Consider the following 14,653-nt stretch of genomic DNA (forward strand, 5'->3'; position numbering starts at 1 on the left):
TCATAATAGAGGAAATTTATTATAAGTCTCACCAGAACTTTAATGTAACTAAATGTTCCATGTAAAGGCATTTGTGTGTGCCATTATATATATATATATATAAAATTTTTATATATATATTTTAAGGGATGAATTTATATGTATTTTATTATTGTTATAAATATATTTATCGATGATAAAAATAGTAATAAAAAAATCAAGATAGTCGAAACGAAGAAAAAAGTATACGAAAGATGACATTTTGATTTATTTCTTCTCGTGAACAGTCTTATTCTAGATAAATATAATATTAATAATAGGCATCGATCATCCAATTATCGGAATAGAGGGTTCAGACGCCACTTTGAGATTTTCATCAAGGAAGACATACACACGGTTGCAGCAGAAATTAGCAAACCATGCATTTCCTTTCCTCACAAAACTCACGTACACCAACGGGTTCTGACTCTCGATGATGACCTTTGCTTTGTGTCCATCCATCCCTACTAACTCAGGCCACATGTATTTGTGCCCTGCACATACGTAACAATATTTTTCATTATGTTCCAATAAAAAATTGACAAATGATGTTGGGTGCAATAATTGTCTCTGCTTGGTAGAGCGATCGAACTATGGTGCTTGAGCTGCTGTGCGGTTTCAAAGCTTTGAGTTGTACCATTACCACTAGCTATAGCTTTTGGTAAAGCGGTAAGCACTCGGTCCTACAATTGGTATCAGAGCCAAGGTCACGGGTTCGATTCTCATTGATTGCAAGGAGTGCGATTATTGGGAGACGGATTGTTAGGTACAATAATTATCCCTGCTTGGTAGAGCAATCGAAACGTGGTGCTTGAGCTGCTGTGCGATTTAAAAAATCTGAGTTGCACTACTACTACTAGCTATAACTTTTAGTAAAACGGTAAGCACTTGATCTTATAAATGGTATGTAACTCATCTAACAAAACTAATTAAGGTCTAAAGTTTGGGACGAGTACATGGATAACGACTTGTAGTAAACATTTCTCCTACTGAACACACACACACACACACATATGTATATAATGATACTTTCTATATTTACTCTTATTAATATATAACTTTTATGTTTTAAAAAAAAGAATGTACAAATGTTTCAATTAGTACCTCTACCACAACATTTAGGAGTTTGGCAGCCAAGCCATAAACAAGATGTCTCCACAGCCATTTTCTTTAGCCTTTTGTTGTTTGAATTATTATTAACTTGGATTTGTTTATATAGACATACCCGCCTATTCTATATTTTATTGTCATAATTTTAGTCAATTTAATATCGGTAATCATTGACCAATCTTATTATTTATTACATATATTATTATGTAATATTGTTAACATTCCATTGATTTCTTCGATTCTTTTTTTTTTAATAGGAAATTGGCTTCAATTTTTCGAGATATTTTTATAACCTTCCGATTGATTTTATGACATTCATACATGGTAAGTTGACCCAAATTACCCATATTTTTTGTTATGTTTATATATATATATATATATATATATATATATATATATATATATATATATATATATATATATATATATATATATATATATGTAGATATAAATATATTTTTTCCATGATATGATATGATATGACAACTTATATACATTTTGTACACATTTACTTTTTTAGTATATTCTATATATTTATATGGACTTTTTTTATCAACTAATTGACTCGTCTCATGAATAAAGATTTGTGAGACCGTCTCATAAAAAATATATTTAATAAATATTATATGTTGTGTGTATTTAATATTATATGAATTTTTAAAAATATTTGATTTTAATGTGATTTTTTTACCAGATTGGTAAGTTTTTTTTTTTTGTTTAAAAAAAAATCCAGGTTGAGCATACCAATATAGATACACGTTTAAGATGAGAACCATTCCAATGTTGTATATGTCTAATTTTTTTTTGTGTGTGATATAACCTTCCCATTGATTTTATGACATTCATACATGGTAAGTTGACCCAAATTACCCATATTTTTTGTTATTTTTATATTATTTTTTTCTTTGACACGATAGGACAACATATATACATTTAATACACATTTAATTTTATGAGTGAGTCTTATGTGAAATCCGTGAGACGGGTCAACCCTACCCATATTCACAATAAAAAATAATACTCTTAGCATAAAAAGTAATACTTTTTCATGAGTGACCCAAATAAGAGATCCGTCTCACAAATACGACCCATGAGACCGTCTCACACAAGTTTTTGCCTAATTTTTTAGGTATACCCGATATATTTATATGGACTTTTTTTTATCGACTAATTTCCAAAGAAAGATAGAGAAAAAATAAATAAATGTAAGGTTGTAAAAATATCTCTAAAAATTGAAGCCAATTTCCTAACAATAAAAGAGAATCAAAGAAATCAATGGAATTTTAACAATATTCCATAATAATATAATATATATAATAAATAATAACATTGTCCAATGATTATCAATATTAAATCGACTAAAATTACGACAATAAAATATATAATGGGTGGGTGGGTGTGTCTATATAAACAAATCCAAATTAATACCAATTCAAACAAAGGGTTGTTTTGTTTTATGAGCTTGGTCAAATTTTTTTTAAGAATATAACCTCATGTAGTGTATTTGACCACTACATGGGGGGTTATTTTTTTTAAAAAAATTTTGACCAAGTCTCTTTTTTAAATTAATCCTTCAAAAAACAACGGAAAGCTAAAGAAAATGGTTCTTGGGTGCCAGACTCCTAGATGTTGTGGCGGAGGTACTAATTGAAACATTTATACATTCTTTTATTTTGAACATAAAAGTTATATATATATATATATATATATATATATATATATATATATATATATATATATATATATATATATATATATATATATATATATATATTCAGATGAAGAAATGTTTATTATAAATCGTTTTTCATGAACTCGTTCCAAACTTGAGATTTTAATTAGTTATGTCAGATGAGATACATACTATCGATCATTTTTTATTGGAACATAATGAAAATATTGTTATGCACGCGAAGGGCAGAAATACATGTGGCCTGAATTAGTAGGGATGGACGGACAGAAAGCAAAGGCCATAATCGAGAGCGAGAACCCGTTGGTGTACGTGCGTTTTGTGAAGAAAGGACATGCATGGTTGTTTGATTTCCGCTGCAACCGTGTGCATGTCTTCCTTGATGAAAATCTCAATGTTGCGTCTAAACCTTCCATTCCGATAATTGGATGATCCATGCCTATTATTAATATTATATTGATCTAGAATAAGACTTTGTTCGTGAGAAGATATAAATCAAAATATCATATTTCTTATACTTTTTCTTCGTTTTGTCTATCTTGATTCTTTTATTAGTAATTTTATCATGGATAAATACATTTATAACAATAATAAAATACATATAAGTACAATTTACATACCGGCATAAGTAAACAAAGCAATAAAAATATAAAGTGAAAAATAGGTAATTCAAATGATTGAATACAATATCAAATGAGAAAAAAAACTATCATTTATCTAAATTTATTTAATAAAATTCTTCATAAACAGTCAATTACAAACATAATTGATATAAGTTTAAACTTGAATGATAAAGTAACCATATAAATAACAATTTAATGGAAAGATCGACAATCACACCACATGACAAGCCAAGTTATCAGTCTTCCAAGCGCATCCTCAAAGCTTAGTAAATGGTTGGGGTCTTATCAAACTTTCTTTCGGTTTGAAGACAACATGTATTTGTATTTATTAGAGTAGATGTTCTTCAAACCAACGGCTGGTTAGAGAATTTATTGACTCAGGTGTAAAAAACGATTTTTATTTTATATAATTTAACTTTTTATGATTTCATTTTACTTTGTTTGTATACTCATGCAATCAGCATAGATCAAGTTCTTGATTATACTTTAATACAAATGAATCTTAATTCGATTTTGAAACTCATTTGTAAACACTGTATATTCTAAATTCGTTCATAGTCAATTCATCCAACGAAAAACAAGGATAAAAGCCGCTTCAGCTTGAGACTAGCAATTGTGATGTTGTGTACCGTGTTTCATGGTAAGGACATAGAGATGTCAAATCATGCAGATGATTAATCATATCATGATTGTACTGAACAACCTTCACTCGGACTTTCCAATTGGTTATCATCCATTGAAATGAAAAGTCCGTGGTTATAATCGTACATGACTACATACTAGAATTGTGCTTTGACTCGTTTACCAAATCCGCGAGGGTCACAAGATAGCGAGGTCGGGTGTAATTGCGAACTGTGTAGGAGGCAGTGCATTGTAGTTGGGAATTCACCACTCATGTACGAGTATGGATTTCATATGTGATCTAGAGAAATAATAGTGCATGAAATCTCTGATCAGAGTGTGAGATGTACGTTAAGGAAATAATTCTCTAATTGTGCATACGATGACATTATGAATATTTCATGGTTGTAATGCAACCCTCGATGAACCAATAGTTGCAGATTCGATCATAGGGGTGTCAATTCCGGTGGGTCGGGTTGGTGCATAGTACTATTTAAAAATTGCTCAACCTGAACCCGATCCAACCCAAAAACTCCAAACCCGAACATGAACCCGACTAACTCGATTTTTTTTAATTTTTAAAAATTAAATAAAATTCAAAAAAATAATAATAATATTTTAATTTAAACACAAATAATAAATTTCTTTTATATATGATTTATATTTAAAAGTCTAATTGTAGTATATTTATTAATTAAATAAAAAATTGTTCAACAAATAAAAAATGTACAAAATAAATATTAAATTATGAAAATTTATGATATAAATATAAAATAAATATTTTTTAAGAAATACAATTTATAAAAATGTAGGCAATATTTATTAATTATATTTTTTAGAAAAAATAAAAATTTTCGTTCAACTCGAACCCAACCCAACCCGATCATTTTTTCGGGTCCAACTCGACCTGACCCGAACCCGAAAACCTCAAACCCAAACCTGGTTTTTTTCGGGTTGAACCGTGTCGGGTTGGTGGGTTGGGTCTGATTTTGATACCCCTATTCGATCGGGATATATGAGATGAATGGATCGTACTGTATGTTAATCATAACCGGCTGGTTCTTGCAGGCACTATCAATGATACCTAGGGAATCATGAGGCGGTGCTACTAGACGCTCTTACTATGATTCGATGAGTTTAATCAGGAAAATGATTTCTGACATTCTCATGACCTAATGTTGATGCACGGAATGTGGCAAATTAAGATAAGCCCGAATAAAAAAAAATATCCTGAATCACAAAAAGTTGTGAACTCACTGTTAGCTGTATCCCTAAATCATTGAGGGTCACACAAGCACTGGATCATTTGTTCTCGTTGAGATAGTGAATTCAAGGAGTTGAAAATTTATGATAATTAAGAGTTGAGATAATATATTCAAGGAGTTGAATTTATATAAAATTATGAAATAGTAAATTCAAGGAGTTGAATTGATGATAACTAAAATTTGGAGATAATAAATTCAAGGAATTGAATTTATAAAATTTGAAATTTTAAATTATTAAACTCAGAGGTTAAATTTATTAAAGATTTATTAATTATAGTGGAAGAATGAATAATATGCTTGTAAGAGTATACGTCCAACATACAAATTAATTAGTGTTTTTAATAGACTTTGATATATTAATTAATTAAGCTAGTTGAACTAATCCAAATAATTAATTAAGCCTATTAATGTTACTTAAAGAACCAAAACATACAATTAAGGAAACTAGGTCAAGGGCTTATGTTTTAGGTAGGAGAAAACAAACCCTAGCCTCCATTCTTTTCTTGCAAAGTTTTCGAAAATTCTCCTCCAAAATGGCTCTCAAAATTCGGCTGGCCACTCCTAAAACAATAAGGGATTGAGCCGTCTTTTGGTTTTTGATTTCAAATGCAAAATATTTTCTATACTTTTTAGTGTAAGTTAGAAGATGAACAAAAATCCAGTCGTGGACCGGATAAGGAGATCGAAGAAAGGAGCTTTTTAAAGAAAGTTTGCGGGGAGATACAACAAGAGTTATATCCGTTAATACCGGAATAGTTGTAGACAAATGAAATTTCACTAAAGGTATAATTACAAACATCCTATGAATGTTTGTTTAATTTAAACCATACGAGTGTCCAAGATAATATTTTGAATATGAAATAAAAACTTTAAAACTTTCACTGCGTTTTGGACGCGAGAAAACCGATTATCCAACAATATTTCACTCCAATTTGGTCCCAGCATTTGTCTCTCTACGACAATATTTGGGTCCATATATCGGTTAATTTCTTTCGCCACAATTTTTGTGGAAAAAATATACGTCAGTGAAAAGAAACATAAACAAGAGGGGAAAAAATGAAGAGTAAATAATTATCAGGCCTTACTATATTTAACTTACAAAAAAAACAACATTCAAGCAAATATGCCATGTCAAACGCTGAATAAAATCAAAATAAAAACAAGAAATCATGTATTAATCTAACTTATAATATTAACCAACATATATCAATCAATAAAGGAACTGGCACAAGATAATTATAAACCCACCATTAAACATGAAATAGAAGAAAACAAACTTTAACTTATCATGTCTTATAAAATGGTACACAATAAAAAACTAAAGTAACAATAAATCATTTATTAATATAATTTATATTCTCAACCAAAATACTCCATATTAAATAAAAAGACAAGTTCAACATAATTATAAGCTCTCTCACAACTTAAATAAGAAGAAATTAAACTTTAACACATTATGCCAAAACACACCATAATTAAATAAAAAGACCATTTCAAGATAATTATAAGCTCTCACAAATTAAATAAGAAGAAATCAGACTTTTAATTACATCATGCTAAATCGATTAAAAAAAACTTGTTCCAGATAAGCCACAAAACTTAAATTACAAGAAGCTAAATTATAACTCATTATGTTTGTATATAAGATTTACAAAGCATGAGGTAAATAACATATTGAGTTATATCTAGATTAATTGTTGGAGCCAAACAAAATTGTAAGTTTCATGTTTCATGTTACCATATTATAAATTAAACATCGTGTAGAAAATCCAATGATCATTACTAGTAGACTATATTGACCATATTAGAATTTTTTTCCTCAAAATTCATGTTTCAACACATTTATAAATATGATAAAAAATATGTGGAAGCAGATTGATCTTTACCTCCAACCATCGAATAACTTGTAAATTTTTTGTTTTCTTCCGATTGAAACCTTCTAAGTTCTAAGCACTCCAACTCTTTGTAGATGGTGTATTTTTGTTCTTATGAAGTGTGTGCTTGGGGACCTCAATCACTGATATTTATAGGCTTCTCATACCGTTAAAGAGTGATTGAGGAAGCCTTATTGTCAAAAGAAGAGGCATATGTTCGTCTCAATTTTCTAAAGTTTATGCAGTGCATGTAGTGTTTTTTAAAAATTTTAGGTTAGGACCGTCGCTAATTCCTACACGTCTATTCTTCTTTTGATATGAATTGATATGTGCCACTTTTTCTTACATTCTCCCACTTGGCTCATATCTCATTTTGCATAGGAGAAAGCAAAATACATGAATTATGTCGATATGTCATCTTAAAACGAGAATTATCCTTCCATGTCACAATTCATCATGTATCTCAAATTTGTATAAATGAAAAAAATAAACCCTATGTTTATTCGAAGTCCAACTTTATTGATATTTTTCAAGTCAATTAATGTGTGCAAAATAAATATGAGAAAATATCACATCATTGTTTCATTAATTTATTTTTACAACAAAATTACATAAATGAACTAAGTCTCATTCTTTTTGTATGATCCTTAAATTTCAATGCTGGCATGCTTTTAGTCAAAAAATCTGTAATCATCAATTCAGTGCTAATGTGCTCGATAATTAATTTCTTATCTTTAACACGTTCTCGTATGGCTAAATACTTAATGTTGATGTGCTTGCTTCGACTACCATTTTTGTTATTTTTAGCCACAAAAACAACAGCTGAATTTCCACAATATATTCTTAATGGTCTAGCTATAGAATCAACAATTCTAAGCATCGAAATAAAACTTTTTCAATCATATACCACGTGAAGTTGCCTCAAAACAAGATACGAACTCAGCTTCCATAGTGGAAGTAATAGTCAATGTCTGCTTTTCACTTCTCCAATATAAAGCTCCACCAATTAGCATAAAAATATATCCTGAAGTGGATTTTCGTGAATCAATGCAACCAGCGTAGTCTGAATCAAAGTAGCCAATTACTTCCAAATTCTCAGTTCGTTTGAACATAAACATATAATCTTTGGTCCCTTGAAGGCACCTCATCAATTTCTTTGCAGCTTTCCAACGGTCTAAACCTGGATTACTCTGATATATTTCTAATATCCCAACAAAAAATGCAATATCAGGTCTAGTGCAAACCTGAGTATACATCAAGTTTTCGACAGCAGAAGCATAAGGAATGTTTTTCATTTGTTCCTACTCTAGGTCATTCTTTGTGCATTGGCTTAAATTGAACTTATCTCCTTTCCCTATGGGAGTTATATTTGGTGAACAATATTTCATCCGATATCTCTCTAAAACTTTGTTGATATAGATTTCTTGAGACAGACCTAGAGTTCTTTTAATTTGGTCTCTATATATCTTAATACCAATGACATAAGATGTATCGCCCATGTCACGCCCCGAGCCCGGGCCTGTGCCTGCATGACTGCACAATGAGCCCCTATAGCAACTACTTCGTATTCATCTTCGCTTTTACAAAAATGATTAACCTAAGTTGCTATAGAACTCCATTGTAAGCACATTATAAACTCATTTTAAAATTTTAATTTTTAAGATGTGGGACAAGGGAATCACAATCACCCCTCATTCAAAACGTGACGTCCTCGTCGAGACATGACCACTCGATCCACCAGTGCCGAGAATCTAGAGGTGGCTCCGATCATATAGAACTTTGCCCGGCACATTCAAGAGGTGGCTCCCATGCACGTAGCACTTTGCCCCGTATAGCACTTATTTCCCGGTGTTCTTTGTTGGTGACCGGCTCTGATACTATTCTATCACGTCCCAAGCCCGGACCCGCACCTGCGTGACTGCACACCTATAGCAACTACTTCGTATTCGTCATCGCTTTTACAAAAATGATTAACCCAAGTTACTATAGAAGCCCATTATAAACTTTTTTTAAATCTTTATTTTTATGATGTGAGACAAGGGTATCACAACCTATATCCTTCGTATCAAAGTTTTTAGAGAGAAAATTTTTCACCTCATATAACAAACCTTTGTCATTGGTTGTAGGTAATGTATTATCCACATATAGAATAAGGAAACAAATCTTCATCTCACTGATCTTCTGGTATATACATTGATCCATGATGTTTTCTACGAATCTGAATGAAGAGATAAGATCATGAAATTTCAAGTATCATTGACGGGAAGCTTGTTTCAATCCATATATAGATTTCTTAAGCTTACATATCAAGTTCTCACCATTACTAGAGAAGAATCCTTCAATTTGTTTCATATAAATCTCTTCCTCTAATTTTCCGTTTAGAAAAGCGGTTTTCACATCTATTTGTTGTAAATCTGAGTCAAAATGTACAACTAATGCTAGAATGATACGGAGTGAATCTTTCTTAGATACAGGAGAAAAAGTCTCCTTATAGTCGATTCCTTCATACTGAGTAAATCCTTTAGCTACTAGTCTTGCTTTATATCTTTCAATGTTGCCTAATGAGTCTTCTTTGTTTTGAAGACCCATTTACATCCAATGACTTATACACTATCTGACAATTAAACAAGATCCCAGACTCCATTAAATGCCATAAAATTCATCTCTTTTTTCATAGCATTAAATCATAATTTTGATTCAGTACAACTCATGGCTTGTAAAAACGTTTGATGATCATTTTTGGCTCCGATGTTAAAATCTGATTCTTGTAAATACACAACATAATCACTAGATATTGCTGATTATTTTTTATTATAGTAGATCTTCTTAGGTTGTTTGGTTAATCAACAATTTCTTGTTGTTCTTCATTAACAACTTGATTTACTGGATTTTCATCAGCGATTTGTGGAACTTCAGTAACCGGTTGCCTAACACCCATTTGCTCTTGAAAGGTGTGAATAATGACCAATCTATTATTTGAATAATAAGGTTATGAATCAATGTGATCTTTCTCAAGAACTATGTTATTTGAATGATCACTCTCACTAATCAAGTCATTCTCAAGAAATTTTGCATATCTTGATTCCACAATTCTAGTGTTGTGAGATGGACAACATAATTTTTACCCTTTGGATTTTTCGACATACCCAATGAAATATCCACTTATAGTTCTTGGGTCCAATTTCTTTTCACGTGGGTTGTAAACTCTTATTTCTGAAGGACAACCCCTAACGATTGTATGTTACAAACTCGGTTTCCAATATTTAAATAATTCAAATGTCGTCTTTGGGACATCCTTAGTTGGAACTCGGTTTAATATATACACAACTGTCTTAAGAGCTTCAGTCCACAAGGATTTAGGAAGATTGGAACTAATAAACATGCTACTCACCTAGTCCAATAATGTAAGGTTTCTCTTCTCAGCTACGCCATTTTGGTTTGGAGAACCAGACATAGTATATTAGGCAACAATCCCATGCTCTTGGAGAAACTTCGCAAACAGATCAGAAGCCTGCCCATTCTCAGTGTATCTACCATAATATTCTCCACCCCTATCAGTTCTCACAATCTTAATCTGTTTTCCACATTGTTTCTCCACTTCAGCCTCAAAAACCTTAAAGGTTTCAAGTGATTCATTTTTGTTATGAAGCATGTAGATATACATGTATCTTCAGTAATCATCAATGAAGGAGATGAAGTATTTCGAACTTTGTTTGTCCATATGTGGACACCAAATATCTGAATGTATGATTTATATATTTCTGTACTACTCTTGGTACCTTTTTAGACTTATTGGTCTGATTTCCCTTTATGCAGTCTACACAAGTCTCAAGATCAGTAAAAACTAAAGTACTAAGTACTCCATCATTTACTAATATTTTAGTCCTCTCTATGGAGATGTATCTCAATCTCACGTTCCACAATATAGAAGAATCTTCATTTATAACACATCTTTTAATACCTCTTTGAACATGCATAGTGATGTTATTATTTTGTAAACAAATAGAGAAAAGACCATCAATCATTGTACCATTTCCAACAATATTTGATTTATAAAAAAATTTATTGATTTATCCAAAACTGAAAGGAATAACCAAGGGGTACAAGATTTAAAACCAAAATTAAATTCTTAGAAAAAATAGGAACATAAAATGTCTTTTCTAATTTTAAAATAAAACCACTATCCAATATAAGTCAGCAAGTCCCAATAGCCTTCACATGCGAGGACATCTTGTTTCCTGAATAGATGTTCCGCTCATTTCCTTGAGGTTTCCTTAGGCTTTGCATACCCTGCAAATTATTTGTGACATGGATTATAGAACCAAATCAATCCTCCATGTGTTATAAATCATAATCAACCATATTATAATCATAACAGAAAAATGAAATGGGAAAAATTTTCTTTTCATCAATCCTTAAATTTAATGCAATCATTCTTCATGTGTCTCGTCTTTTTACAGAAGAAACACTTGAATTCTTTCTTGATGTCAGGTTGGGGTGGAATTATTCATTTTCCTTTTCTATTGACTTTGGCTTGCTTCTTATACTTTCCTTGTGTAATCATAAAAATATTATCACTTGTTTCTATTAACAACCTTCCTTCCTCTTGAAAATACATGATCATTAATTCATTTATTGACCACTTATCTTTATGTATATTGTAAGAAATTTTGAAGGGTCCATAGTGTTGTGAAAGAGTGTATAAAATGCAATGTACAAGAAAAACTTCAGACATTTCTACTTCAAGTGTCCTGAGTCGAGCCGCTATATCCTGCATTTTCATGATGTGCTCTTGCACACCTCTTGCAATGATGAGACTTAATGAAGAGAATTTCATAATTAGAGTGCTAGCAAGTGCCTTATCTAAAAATTGAAACTGTTTCATCAATAGCCTTCAGTAATTCTTTGACATTATTATGCTGATCGACGGAACCACGCATACCAGCAGGGATTTTGGTCTTTATGAACATTACGCAGGGTCGATTAGATCGTTCTCATTTTTCAGAAAGAACATCATCCGGAATGTTGCTATCATTAATAGCAGATTGTTCGTTTTTTCATATAGCTTAATCAATATTCATCTACCCCAATTGAAGAAGAATTCATTCTTTCCATATTTTATAATTATCGTCCTTCAATTCGGAAATGTCACATTTCATATCAGAAAAACTCGCAGGTTGCATAACTGCATAAAATATAATATGCTTATTATTTTTAAAATTTCGAGGTAATATTATATTTTACTGATGTAAATCATTAAAAATTTAGTTACATAAAATTTGCCCGTGAGCTAAAATTTTAATTCAATAAGATTTTTCTGAAACTTTATGCTATAATTATCAAAATATATTTTCTCTTAACTCCTGTGAGTAAATTAAGAAAAATATAATTTAATATTAAATATAACTAATTAGATCTCTGTTGGGTAAAATTTATTAGGTTTATATAATTAATTACAATTGATGTCCATTATGTGATCCAAATCCACTTAATGCATAATTTTTCATAATTTGGATGTTGTGGCTATTTTTTAATTAATTTAAAACAATACGGTTCATTGAACAAAATTTTTGGCTTTACTGAATGCTTTATATAATAATTATTTAGTGACACGATCAATACTTTCCAAAAGTGCTCCCATGAAAGATAGGTAGTGCTAAGGCCCTTTAAATGCCTAACTCCTAGACATAGCAACGTTCCTCAGAGAGATCAGTGGCTAGTCAATGCAGTTTAAACGATCTATGAAGAACGCTCTCAGATAATGTTTTCTCATGTCACCTTATAATTATTATTCATTTAATCATCTACATTTATGTAAATCTTTATAAGCTAACATTTCGTTATGTGACTTTATATTCACATTTTACTTGATATATTAATTTAAAATTATAAATAACTTAATATTATTTTATGAACATAATGTGAATTTTAATGCTTTCAAAAATCATATTAAAAGCATAAAAAATATTTATGATTTTAATTTCAGTGTATTAATATTATTCCCCTTAATATTGCATGTATATACATAAACAATAAATTATACATACAAAAAACAAAATAAATATTTTATACACAAATTAAAGTACACAAAATATTTAGAACTATTCTCAATGCGTATAAATTATTTAACCAAATACTATATGTATAACAAATTATACATATAACTTTAATAACGTAGTTTTTTTAACTATTATTATTATTATTTTAAAAAATAATAATAATGCATTTACTAACAATTGAACAATGACAATTGAAGACTTTTGTGGGTCTCCTTTTAATTCAATACACTGCATGCACATTGAAATATCTTAAGCACTCCAACTCTCTGTAGATTGTGTATTTTTGTTCTTATGAGATATGTGTTTAGGGACATCAATCACTGATATTTATAGGTCTTTCATATCATCAATGAGTGATTGCGGGAGCTTTATTATCAAAAGAAGATACGCATGCGCGTGTCAATTTTCTAAAGTTGAGACGCTGCATGTACTGTTTTATCAAAATTGTAGGTGTAATACCGAGCACTTGCCGCTTTACCAAAAGTTATAGCTAGTGGTAATGGTGCAACTCAAATCTTTTAAACCGCACAACAGCTCAAGCAACACGGTTCGATCGCTCAACCAAACATGGACAATTATTGCACCCAACAATCTCCCTCCAAATAATGACACTCTTTGCAATCAATGAGAATCGAACCCGTGACCTTGACTCTGATACCAATTGTAGGACCGAGCACTTGCCGCTTTACCAAAAGCTATAGCTGGTAGTAATGGTACAACTCAAATATTTTAAACTACACTCAGCTCAAACACCACGGCTCGATCGCTCTACCAAGTAGAGACAATTATTGCACCCAACAGTAGGCTATGACCGTCGCCAATTTCTACATATTTATTCTTCTTCTGATATGAACTGATATGTGCAACTTTTTCTTAATGAACAAACATAAATGCATATAATGAATAGAAAATGAAAAATCTAGGAAACACAAGGACATAAAATCCTTCCATTTATACCTGCGTTAGAAATTTCAAAATCTAGGAAATCTTCAAGTCCTTCAGAATACTTCACAGTTTATGTAGGCAAAAACATCCAACTTTTATGCATTGCAATTACAGTTGAAAATTCCACTTAGAAAATATATCATAACTCGGGAAGAACAATACACACTTTGTCCAATATAAGAAAGATTCAAGACAAATATCGATTATATTTCATATTCTTATGAAATCATATCCATAAAATATATTAACAAACCGAATATGATGGATTTATAAAATAAATTAAATCGCTTAAGATCGATTTGAAATATATGGATTTGAAAATTATTGGGATAATTTGGATGAATTTTTATTAAAGATTGTTTTGATCCAAACGTAGTCTTTAGTGTTTTATTTTAAGCAATCATATTAACAAAATGACAAAAACTTGTGTGAGACGGTCTCACGGGTT

Source organism: Primulina eburnea, chromosome 3 (genome assembly GCF_022965805.1).
Source record: "Primulina eburnea isolate SZY01 chromosome 3, ASM2296580v1, whole genome shotgun sequence".
Lineage (NCBI taxonomy): Eukaryota > Viridiplantae > Streptophyta > Magnoliopsida > Lamiales > Gesneriaceae > Primulina > Primulina eburnea.